General features: G+C 45.1%; 1 protein-coding gene across 2 annotated transcripts in view; it reads right to left on the bottom strand.

The window, feature by feature from the left end:
• Positions 1 to 11,900, bottom strand: part of ATP10B (ATPase phospholipid transporting 10B (putative)) — a 563,398-nt gene that overhangs the window by 226,192 nt on the left and 325,306 nt on the right. Inside the window, exon 2 of one of the 2 annotated variants that reach the window (XM_078653417.1) lies at positions 7,426 to 7,523. The exons of the other annotated variant lie outside the window; for it this stretch is intronic. The gene's annotated coding sequence lies outside the window, so the exon portion shown is untranslated. The remainder of the gene's footprint in view (positions 1 to 7,425; positions 7,524 to 11,900) is intronic. 2 annotated transcript variants of the gene reach the window in all.

Here is an 11,900-nt window from a genome sequence, read left to right as displayed (position 1 = left end):
CTAACTATTGCTAATATATGCACTGATACAACCTAATATACTAAAGTTAAACGCGCTGACTTGTTAAAGGAATACACTTTTAAAGCTCTTTATCATTTTTTCCAGGGTTTTTGATGCACAGTTTGTGCGCCAAATACGTTGATGGCTCGAGTTGTGTTCTGGCTCTTAAAGCCAAGTCCGAGCCCTGGCTCGGTTCGCCCTATGTGCTCTCATTATTAATCTGCGGACTTGTAGTAATAAGTACTGGTGCGTACACATGTACCGAACTGGCCTATGGGGCCCATAGCAGAGCGGGATGGATGATTCCACACTGGTGAATGCTGGGAGGGACTCTAGCTCTTATGGGGGGAGGGAGGGAAGCTGTAATCGCCGTTGGATGAGGAGCACACGAAATGTAGACATGAAGTAGCAGATCTCATGTGTGGTTAAATGTCGTCTGTCACAATCATAAAGAGCTTCCGGGTCAAGCTGTGCTGAGTGTGTACATGTGCAAAACTCGGAGGTGACTGAAATGTATTGGCTTCTCATGCATTATCGCCGAATGTAGCATCATTGGTGTGTTGTGATGTCACAACTATGGATAAAGGACTGTATCGCATGATGATATGATGGTATTGTGTCCGTGTGGCTGCGCCTTCTCTTTTGCTTCTAAGTGCCCGCTGATTGGCAGAGAGGTCGCACAATCACTCAGCGAGCAGGATACCGGTGAAACGTACTCACCCCTCACTTCCTGCACAGCGGCAGTCTCGAGCTCACCATGACATGACTAGATGACGTATCAGGACTTCGTGCACCACACGAAACTATTCCCATAGAAGTTATTTCCTACAAACGCACACCTTGCAACCAAAGCTGCAACCGCCTGCAGTCACTCCTGACAGGGCCTCCCTGGTTACAGGGACGCGTTGTACAAGCCCTAAATAACATAACAAAGGCATAGCATAGCACCTACTCTGTAGGTACTAAGACACAATTCAATCAGTGTGGCGCACCTTACATAAATGACTGTGTAATATCATTATGGGGGTGCAGTGCTCCAGAAGCAGAGGGCTTGGGCGAGGTCACCCCGGCTTCAAGCAGCGATTATTCCATTAAGTCCAGACCGCAGGCCCATCTGCGCCATCAGGCCTGGGTGTGTGATTCCATGGCTGTCTGCGGGGGGGGGGGGCACTAGCACTCGGTGTGTGATTCCATGAGGGGAGCTTCCAGGTCACTTGTCTGCATTACAGTAATGGCTGCTGAGCCTGGCTGGGTGTGTTGGTAGCTGAGACCTCCTCCCCCAAACGCAACTTACAATACAATATCAGGCCTGTGAGTTCTTTGGCCAGGGGTGTCTTCCCTGCACGGTACACTTGTGCCATTACTATGTCCCATTCTGTGTCTTATTTTGTATTTCCCGCTTCGTGTCTTTCATTCCGTACCGGTGTCTAGCAATCTAATGATCTCTTCTCTTTATCGCTCTCTCCCTCTTCCTCCCTATCTCTCCCTCAATATTTCTCAGTCACTTTCACTCTTATCCCGTCCAAACCTCGTGTCTGGCTCGGGCGCTCTAGTTATTGCTTCTTCTCTCTCTCTCTGCCTACCTTTCGCCCATCTCAGCCTCTTTGCATCTCTCTCTGGATCCCTCTCTTCCCCGTCTACCGCTTCCTTCTCCGTCTCTCTCTGTCACGGTCCCAAGCTAACTTGGTCTAGTTCCCTCCTCCGCCCTCCTTCTTTCATGCCTCTCCGGTCATCTCTGGCCTTCTACTCCCTGTATCTTGCTATTTGTTTCTCTCCTTTCCCATCTCGCTCTAATTACCACTCACTCTGTTTGTCTCTCTTACTCTGCCCCGTCTTATTACTCAGTTCTCCCCCTTTCTTTGCTGCTCTCCCGAGCTCCCCTTCATTTTTGTCTCCCTTGTCCCTCTCGCTGGTATTGTTCCCTCATTCTCTCCCGTTCTCTGCCTGTCTTGCTGTGTATCGTTTCCTTCCTGTTTGCTTGCATCCATCTCTCTGTCTGCCTTTCTGACTCTCTCGCAGTGCCTGTCGCCTCCCCTGCTCCCGTCTCTGTTTTCCTGTCTCTTGGAGCTGCCACCGAGTCCTCCCTCAGCCTTCATTCATTCACTCCGCTCTCTGCTTCTTTCAATTACATCATTCCCGTTTCTCTCTTTGTTCACCCCCCCAACCCTCGCCCATGGCCCCTCCCTCCCCGAGCAATGGACCTAGATGACTTTGAGAGGGTTGAGCCCTGGGGGAGCCTCATCCTATTAGAGGGGGACGAGGGGGGGAGTCTGGGTATGTGGTACAAGGCCTGGGGCAGTATGCAAGTCCCGCCTGCGGGTTTCAGAGGGCGGAATCACCGTCTGAAGAGCTGGGGGCAGAGAGAGCAGGAGGCGAAATAAACTGTATGAGGAGACAGAGCACGAGTTGCAGGTCCGGCTCTCTGAATGAGCCGGAAGGAGGGGAGCAGAAGGCAGGATCATTGCACGAGGGGTCAGCAGGAGTGGCCTTACTGTTGAGCACCTACGGGCACACGGGGAGGGGGGGGCGGGAACGGACAGCGGGAGGGGGGGGGGCGGGAACGGACAGCCACAGAAGAGCAGCGAGGGCGCAGCACTCCACTTCGGCCAAAGGCTTTTCCAAAATGAGGAAAACATCACGGGACAAAAAAAAAAAAAAAAAGTACACGCCCAGAGCCACATGACATCAGAAGTGGGTGGAGAGGGAAAAAAATGCAGGAACGCCCACGAATCTGGTCCGGCCATGACGGACAGATCTCTGTTCCAATGGCTAGCCTCCATTTATGGAGCTAGCCAATGGAACAGAGGGCGTATTCAAGTGTCCCTTACTGTGAAGACTACAGATTTCTCTGGAGGCGGAGCTAAAAGCTCCGTGCTCCAGCGAAACCTAAAAAGTTAGGCACAGTTGTATAGGCAACAAGTAGTTTGTTTATGCAACCTATAAAACAATTATTGTGAATCCCAGCATTTTGAGCACATAGATAATGCTCTGCTTTTCAAGGAGGATAGTGCTTCAAATACATGAAGGCTTTTAACTCCTCAGATTCTCATATATGTCCTTGAATTGATGCTTTTCTAACACAGAGCCTTTCACATATCCGTGCACTAAAGGTTGCTACAGCCACAAGGTGCCCATGTGACCTAATGGCCAGAGCTGCCTGCTTTGGAGCTGAGGAACAAGGTTCGAGCCTTGGCGTCCGCTCAACATCCTGCGATCCTGGGGAAATCACTTAAGCTCCCCGTGCCTACTAAAAATGAATGTGTCCTTGTGTAACGTGGCTGTTGCTCATTTAAAGTGCCCCAACACCTTCTGGTCGAGTTAGCGCTATATAAAAAACAACAAACGCAGCAGCTTTCTTAAAGTATGCACCCAGGTTAGAATGTCATCCGTATCCAACAGGACTGCCTCACCAATGCTCCAATTAGAAAACTCACCACTAAAAAAAATACAGCATTACGATGCGGTAACACTCCACTTTCGCGCTTAGTAACCAGCTACCCCCCAAACACATGCTGACTGTGTCTTTGCCTTGGGCCCTATGCAGTGCCGGCTGCTTCTCGGCTACGTTTCATCTTTAATTAATCATGTGTATGCATACATTTATACATGTACATAGTTAGTGATACTAGGTTGTTAAAACACGTCTACCTCTAGCGCATTCATAGAGATTAGACATCTACAACAATTACATGATTGGTCAACACCTAAAAGGCTATTTATTGCTGGAATCCATTCAACAAAATATGTTTGAACACTGAAGATACAAGCACTTGCTATGCAATTAGTCTCGCATTTACGCAAGTTTGACCTATTGGCATTGTAAATACCAATGCCTTTTATTTATGTGTTGCTTTTTAAAACATAAATAAAAGCCATTGTCATGTACAATGTCAATAGCTTAAACTTGTTTTATCTGGCTACACAAGCGCAGCTTTTGTTTTCTGTAGGAAGATGGGTGGGGGAAGGAGGTACCTAACTAGAAGCTTTTGAATGGAGACTGTCTAGATGTCATGGTGTCGCCTCCTAGAATTCAGGATATCTTTCAAAATTCATAATGTTTGGGGGCAGGGGGAAAAAGAAAAACAAAACATAAAAACAATGTCATTTACAATGTCAATAGCTCAAAATAATGTCACTGCGAGACATATTGCATTGTAAATGCTTGTTTGGTCATGGCTGACAGCTCTCCTAGACTGCTTATGGTCTAGCTACCATCTTGTGAGATCTTGAGTTTTTAAGTGTATTAAATAGAGAAATTGAGTTCTCACTGTAATCTTCAATTACAGTACAGACTTCTGAGATATTTGGTCTTGAAGACGAATATGCTACGTAGCAGGCATGGTGGTAGTTTGGTCTCCTCTAAGGAGAGCAAGTGGAGTGCTTGCAGGAGATGAGTAGCTTGATAGAATTTCCTAATTCCAGCACTTCTCTGGTGGCCCTGTTTGGGACCACATTTATTTTAGTTTATTTCTTCAAGAAATTAGTACGGATGGAAATAAAGGAATTTGGCCAAAATGAGTGGTGTAGGGAATAAGCCACTAAGGGAGAGATTCAGTCATTATCAGTTCTAGATAGACAGAGCATGGTGTCAGATTCAACCTTTCGTTAGACAGAGGATTGGCTGCATAAGCGTCATTATGCAGTGTGGAGACCTGAGTACACAAAATAAGGGGGGGGGCTGCATCTATGGGATAGAATGACAGTGTAGAAAACAAAAGGAGATGTGCAAAGATAAAACAATGCTGGTCATCAAAATATGGTATTTTGACATTTAAGCATGATTCTTTCAAACAGTATGAGACTGTGTGATGTCTAAATCTGAGACTAGCATAGTTTGAACAAAGAAGCATACCAAGTAATCATTATGAGGACCCCTACCCAAAAACATATTGGTGACTATTCATTTCCCTGAGTCAACCAGTCATTGCTGCAGCTGGGCAAACCCCATCCTCTTAACACTTTTGAAGGAGATTTCGAGTTGACAAAGCAAGTTAATATTACCTTGTTTTTCCATCATGTGCATAAACCAAGAGGATAGCCCTGATTCTAAATGCTCTGTAAGGACGTAAGGGGGCATCTTGGATCTCCAGTCAAATCTGGTCTGTGACGCAAACCTTGACCAGGGCAAGAAGTTCCGCAAACTACACAGATTTACAGGGATACTAATAGTAAAACAGCACTATGCACATTTCGGTTAATATAAAAACAAGACGATCCACAAAGATAGCTAATTTCAAATTGTTCGCCAACAGTATTAAATATTAATGCTTCTAGCTGTAAGGCAAAGATGCCAGCTGAGAGGAGGCACATGTGACAAGTGCCTTATCGAAGGAGAAAGCCTGCGGCAAGTTTGAATTTAATCAAGTATAAGTACATTTAGACAAATTTTCATTCCTGCTTCCATTGGGGAGAGTGGTGGTGGGGGGGGGGGGATTAGAAAATTGGCATTTTAATATGATAGCCACTAAGAATTGCTGTACAATCATTTTGTATGCCCTTTGAGGATTGAGCGTGACAGTGGGTAAAACACTCTACTGTTCAAGTCTTTCAAACTACAATGTGCCACCCAAGATTGTCGAGAAGAAATCTGTGTTATGTCCACTTAGGCAGTCATGAAATGGACCCCACAGACTACTCAGTGAAGGTGAGAGCACAGAATATAATAAAAATGAAACGATGCAAACTCCTGTTCAGACTAGGGTGGGAAGACGGCATAGCGGCTGGGAACACCTGTATTAACCTTTCAGGCATCAGATCAGAACCCTGACTTTCCCTCCTTCCCAGGTTTAAAGAAGTTCAACTGATACTTTGAGCCAATAGAGACAAGTCAGTGTTCTAAGTGAATAGTTTTTATCATAAATGTTTGCTGTGCCCAATTTGCAGCTGAATGTTGCAAAACAATTAGCTTGACCCACAAAACTGATCATGCCCCATCATCCTTCTCGGATGGGAGAGAAAGTGGACCTGGGGAAAGAAAGGAAGGATTGCATCTTGAATGCAGATCTCTGGTCCTAGGTGATGTGGAACAAGGGCTCCACTATTTAATTGCTTGGGAAGCAACCTTCGGATGAAAAGAGCTCCCAGTGGGTCCAGCAAAAAATAAAGCTGGCACTCCCACCATATCGCCGCATGGAGTGTCCACGGAGGTCCCTACTCACCCTTAGGAGTTCACCAGACCGCATAATAAACATGTCAGTTAGATAGTTACACAATTGATTATCAAATCCATTTAACAAGTACTATAGGTAAATACTCAAACTGACTCATCCACGCCTGGCAGTGAGTGCGGCACACGTGATTCATGGCACAGCTGCTACCTAGGAGCATTTACCCTGTCAACTTCCGGCTGCTGCCACAATGACCTGGGCACACGCGACAACCTCAGGTGCCAGAAGCTTCTGCAGCATGCCAGCTAGTCTGTGATGGCTCATGGGCGATGAAAGGCGGAGAGAAAGATATGCGGAAGAAGGGATGTGAAGATGCCAAAAATATAAACTTTCAAAGGCACTGCCCTATGTGTCTGCCCAGGGAAGCTCATTAATTATAACTTTACTATCTAGTCTCTTGTGTCTGGTATACTTAGAATGTTTGTATTTTTGGCCCAGAAACAATAATTCTTTTTGTCTATCTGCAGTTCGCTTTTTGGGGAGAATTGCCAGGAATAGGCATTTACAACTCTGCACAGTTCGGGTGATTAAAGTGCCGAACTTATTGGCATTTAAAGTGAATTCAAGTTGGTGGTTCAACAGTTTTGGGAGTATTTCTGCAATATTAGGAGAACCTCTAAAAGAAAACACTCCTCGCATTTCAGACATAGAAAACATTGCAGAAACACCCCTCAGATTGCAGAGTTCCATGTATTCGCCCACATTTTAGATGAGTGGAGATCCCACATAAAATGCAGAATTTCAACCAGCAGACAGTGCTGCTGAACAGAGGTAAAAGCTCTGCCTGTGATCATGGCTTAGCTTGAAGACTACTGCTGGTGATGACAGAGTGACTCAAGTTCACGCTCGGCTGTGGTGATGTGTAGCATACTTAACAAGTCACATTCCTCTGGAGGCTTTGGGATGCAACCAGGCGGAAGTGACAATTTGCTAACATTGGCTGCAGTGTCATCTAAATTGCAAACGGTATTTATAGCCACAGACACTCAATACTGTTTTAACCAAGTATCCACCCTCTCAATACTTCACAGCCGTTTTCTTGTGTCAATGCATCACGTCTCATTTCCGGTGTGGTGCAGTCCCTTTCCGTTTATACTCCATCTTTACTCTGCCCTGTTGTTTTCCCTGTCAATGGGTTCCAGCCTGTCTGGACTCTCCCTCCATTACTGGTCACTTTCCCCCATTCCAAGACCTACATTCAATATTTATCCCAGGCTCACTTCACACACATTATTCAGTCTGTATATAATCTCCTTACTGTGCAAGTTCAAGCAGGGCTGAGCTCCTCACACCTTCTTCCTCTGTGTCTGGTTCACTCAGAAGAGGGTGAGCATTCGTTGTGTCCTCTGCGATCACCTATCCAAAGGAAAAGAACAAATTCATTGACGCGGCCATTGACCGTTCCATGCAATGACAAATCACCCTCTTCTCTATTGATGACAGGCTGTTCGTTCAAAAGTTTGGGATTATTCGACAGAGCACCACACACACCTCTTGAGAACTCACTATTTGATCCTGAGATATTATGTCATTTTGTACTCATTATGAAGATAGCACAATCTTTACGACCTTTAGGTTCTCGAGACCTTCCCCCACTTTGAAACACCCTGTCACTTTCAGAGGTCTATGACATTTGCTTCTTTAAATACTTTCTAGGGGCTTACAATCTTTGCTCATCTTGCTAGAAAAAGAAGGGGAAAATGCTGATGACATAGAATGGTCTTGCAAAGCCTGCATAGGGCTGTTAATCACTAAGGCAATCCTACAGTTCCTTCTTTTCACCAGCTGTCTCATTCCGTCAAAGTGTTGTAGTCAGCCGCGGCCGGCAGTGGGAGTACCTGCAGGGCGGTGACGTGGGTTGGGGGAGGGGCAGGGTGGGGGGTAGTAATGTTTGGATTACGGAGTTTTACAGGTAAGTCAACATTTAAATAAATAAAACGAATTTCGTTGCACGCACTGCATCGCATTTGGGGATGCAGTGCACTCAATGAAATTCGTTTTATTTATTATAATGTTTACTTACCTGGGAAGCTCCCAGTGGCGGCTGGTGAAATTTGAAAGTGGTGGGGCGATAAATGTTAATCGCACTGCACCGTAGCGAGCGTGCGTAGCGAGCGAGCCCGAACCCCCTAAGGAGGGTTCGGGGGGATTTCCCCCCGAGAAAATTTTGAAAAAAGAGTGGACAAATGGTGCATTTTCAAGCAGATTTGAGAAAGCAGGAAGGTTAATAAAGCAATTCTGAAAGTGCAGGTATTACATCAATAAAGTGGTGTCATATAACAGTCTCTCCTCTCATCTCTCTCCTACCTCTTTCCCTTACCTATATCACTGATGTCTGTTTCACCTCCTGGCTGGCTCCCCTTCTCTTTCTCGAAAGTCTTTCCCACCAGCTGCGTCCTCCTTATCTCTCACCTGTCTTTACCACCCCCTTTCTCAGATGTCTCTATGTAACGTCTCCGTTCCTCTTTATCTTCCTCTGTCTCTCCCCTTTCTAACTCTCTCTGACTCTTTCTGCTGACTCTCACTTCTATCTCTTTATGGCCTTTCTTTCAACTGCCTCCACCTCTCTCAGCAGCCTCTTAATAATCTGCCTCTGATTCCCACATTTCTATCCTCCCCAACTCTCTCAGTTGTCGCATTTCTAGTCAGTAGTTTTTCTTTGGTTTCTTTCTTTCTGCTGTCTCCCCATCTCACTCTGAGCTGTTGTCTAGTGCTAGGAGGTGTTGATTCTGGAAGAAAGCCTGCTCTGAGCTCATCACCTATGAGGTGAGGTAAGCTAATCACGGCGCACACCGTGAGTCAGGCCACGTGATCGCACAGCTTGGATCATCCATGCTGCCATTGCCATTGTCAAACAGATCGCAAGACAATGAAACGCCAAGAGAAACCTTCAAGCAAATGCGTTGTTCTTTGTATTTACTAAATACAATGACTTTGCTAAGCTTGCTAGTTAAAAGAAAATGGTTATCCTGCCTTTGATTTTTCTCTGACTAACAAAGGTCTCTTTTTTCATTTGTTTACAAATGACTCCCTCCTGTCAGGACTCTGGCATGGAGAATAACAGTCTGTCACTAGGAAACAAAATGGACTCTAACACAAATAGCGTCATTTACGTATGGTGAGTCAATACTTGAAAGATCACAGAACGTGCCAGGCCAATAGTGGGCCAGGAAAACAAACAACAACAGCGCCTGGGAACATTACAGAAAGTACTGCTTATGAAGTGTGTGGGTCTGTGGGTGAAGAAGTTCATACAGCTCTGTCAAGTAGTGGTATCCGAAAAAAAACGAAGTAGTTCCACGATGTAGTTTCCATTGGTGCAGCAGGTGCGGTGGAACCGGACCTACTGAGCTCTGATTATTGATGTATTTTATAATTCAAACAGTAGCCACGGGCCCATGTCCTTCCTTAAACTAGGGCTAATGACACATTCGCTATGCTACTGCTGCATCTTGTACCAAGCGTATATGTTTTGGCATTTTTTTCTTTCTGCATGATAAGAAAATAAACTGACCAAGCTTTAGAAGGCAATATTTAATTGCAAATTAGTTCCTTATCTGATGTTGGTGCTGGGTCATAGTACGTTGAGAAAACATACTGCATGTGTTAACGGTCACTCACAGCCTAACAGGACATAGGGTAATATTGATGTACACACAATACAACCAAGCAGCACGAAAGCTAATAATGATTCATAGATGCGAGACAGCAAATTATCCCATTAACAGTATTCGCCACCATAACAGAAATATAGCTAAACAAAGACTCTGCATGCACATTGTATTGGCAGAATTGAAGAAGGCCTTGCCGTCATCTATAGAAAAAGATTAAAAATAACATACATCTAAAACCTTGCTATAAAAGTCTGCAAATCCTTGTTGGTAAGATGTAACCTCACAACAACTCTTGCTTTGTTCCTCTTAATACATAAACCATCATCTAGCAATACAAACTTAAAAGATGTCTTACTATTAAAGCGAGCAAGATGCTTCAGCACCACCCGATTCGAGTGGTAAGGCTGGTAAGTTACCAGCCTGCTTCTTAGACCGCTCTCCCTCACTGGTACCCTGCCCCCTTGCCAGTCTCTCATCTATCTGCCTACATTAACACCACAAAGCTTGGCAATAGGCATAACATTGTTATGCCAAGCTTTGTGGTGTTAATGTAGGCAGATAGAACATAAGGCTACGTTTCAAGGGGATTTCATGATCTTTGTCTTCTTTGACCACAACTTAAGTTACATTACACAAGGTCGGATTCATATTTTTTGGCGAGATTAAGTCATTTGCCAAGAATCGCAGAATAGTTGGTCAACGCAACGCCGAGACTTGAACCTGTTTCCCCAGTTTCTCTAGCAGTAATACTAACACTTTCCCACTTCTCCCCAACACACAAATATGAATGAATATGAAAAAAATAAAGACTGGTCATAAAATCAGAGCTTTCTTGAGCAAAGTCGAGCGTGAACACATTGTGTTTCTAAAATAAAATGCTGCCTCAGTGCCTCGGCCTTTACTTTGCGCGCACACTGTGAAGGGAAGGTGACGTTCTGGTGGTATTGCCACATATTCTTGTTATAACAGCTTGGGTGCTGCAGGGTACACCTCTGATGTCGAAAATGACGCAAGTGTAGAGTTCCTTCTGCTTAGGCTTGCACCATTCCCTGAGCTCCACTACAGAGCAAGCTCATACTTTGTCACCCGCTAGAGCCCTGGGGAGAGGTTAGACAACAAGCGGAAATGCCATCCGACAAGACTCAGCCTAAGGGTTGCCACCTTGACCGCTTTTCACCAATAAATCAGGGCTTCCTCACTTAAATTGTGTGAACTTTGACAGATATTTTACCTTACCAAAACTCTTCCTTCATTATCATGTATGAAAGCGCTTTTAACTATATGCGTTCCAAATGCCATTTGTTAAAAAATGAATTGCATTTGATTAATAAGCTATGACAATAATGCACCACTTTATAACACTAAAATTACAAAGGATAGTTTTTAACCACGAACCATTAGCGAAATAAATGATTATCAAGACATTTGCCATGTAAAACCAGATTATTATCAATAGGTTTGGGTCGAGTTCTCGCAGTTCCCTGTGGTGTAAAGGCATGGTAATGGAATGCAGAGTGCTTTAAATACTTGTGCTGGGAGCCAATGTAAACAAGAAAGAAGAGGTGATGCAGACAGATGAAGGGAGATTAAAGAGCCAGATTTCCAGTTCATGCCACAGTGTAAACGGCATGACCACGTTATAGCAAATGCAACAAAGGGAATTACTCATATTGGGTGATGCGTACAGTCAGTCAAAGTCAGAACACAGGTCCCTGTCCTCCACCCTACACAGCCACGGTCTTGCCTTGATTTTAAAACCTGTTTGCACTGCCTTGTGCCGTCTGTCCAGCAACAAGTGTCTACTTAGTACATCATGTGTTAATGATTAATAAGAAAAGCCAACTGAAGGGCTCCACTTTCGGGTGCGCTTTTGCAGAGGCAGCTACCATTTGAAGGGCCCCCTATTCTCTCCCACACACTGCCTGAGCTCACAACAGCTGTCCAGCTCGGCTGCCATCTCTTTTTAGGTCGAGCTAGAGTGCGCATGCGAAGCATGCACCTAGCTCGACAACTTTTGTTTTCAGTTCCCTGGGAATCTAAGACAGCGTTCGGTTCCGCGCCTCTGCTGTCTCAGACTTGGCCTCGTGAGTGTGCCTCTGTACCGGACTGCTGGCAGCTT

This window comes from Lissotriton helveticus, chromosome 7 (genome assembly GCF_964261635.1).
Source record: "Lissotriton helveticus chromosome 7, aLisHel1.1, whole genome shotgun sequence".
Taxonomy (NCBI): domain Eukaryota; kingdom Metazoa; phylum Chordata; class Amphibia; order Caudata; family Salamandridae; genus Lissotriton; species Lissotriton helveticus.
Note: the sequence above shows the minus strand (reverse complement) of the source record. Positions and strands in the feature narration are given on the sequence as shown.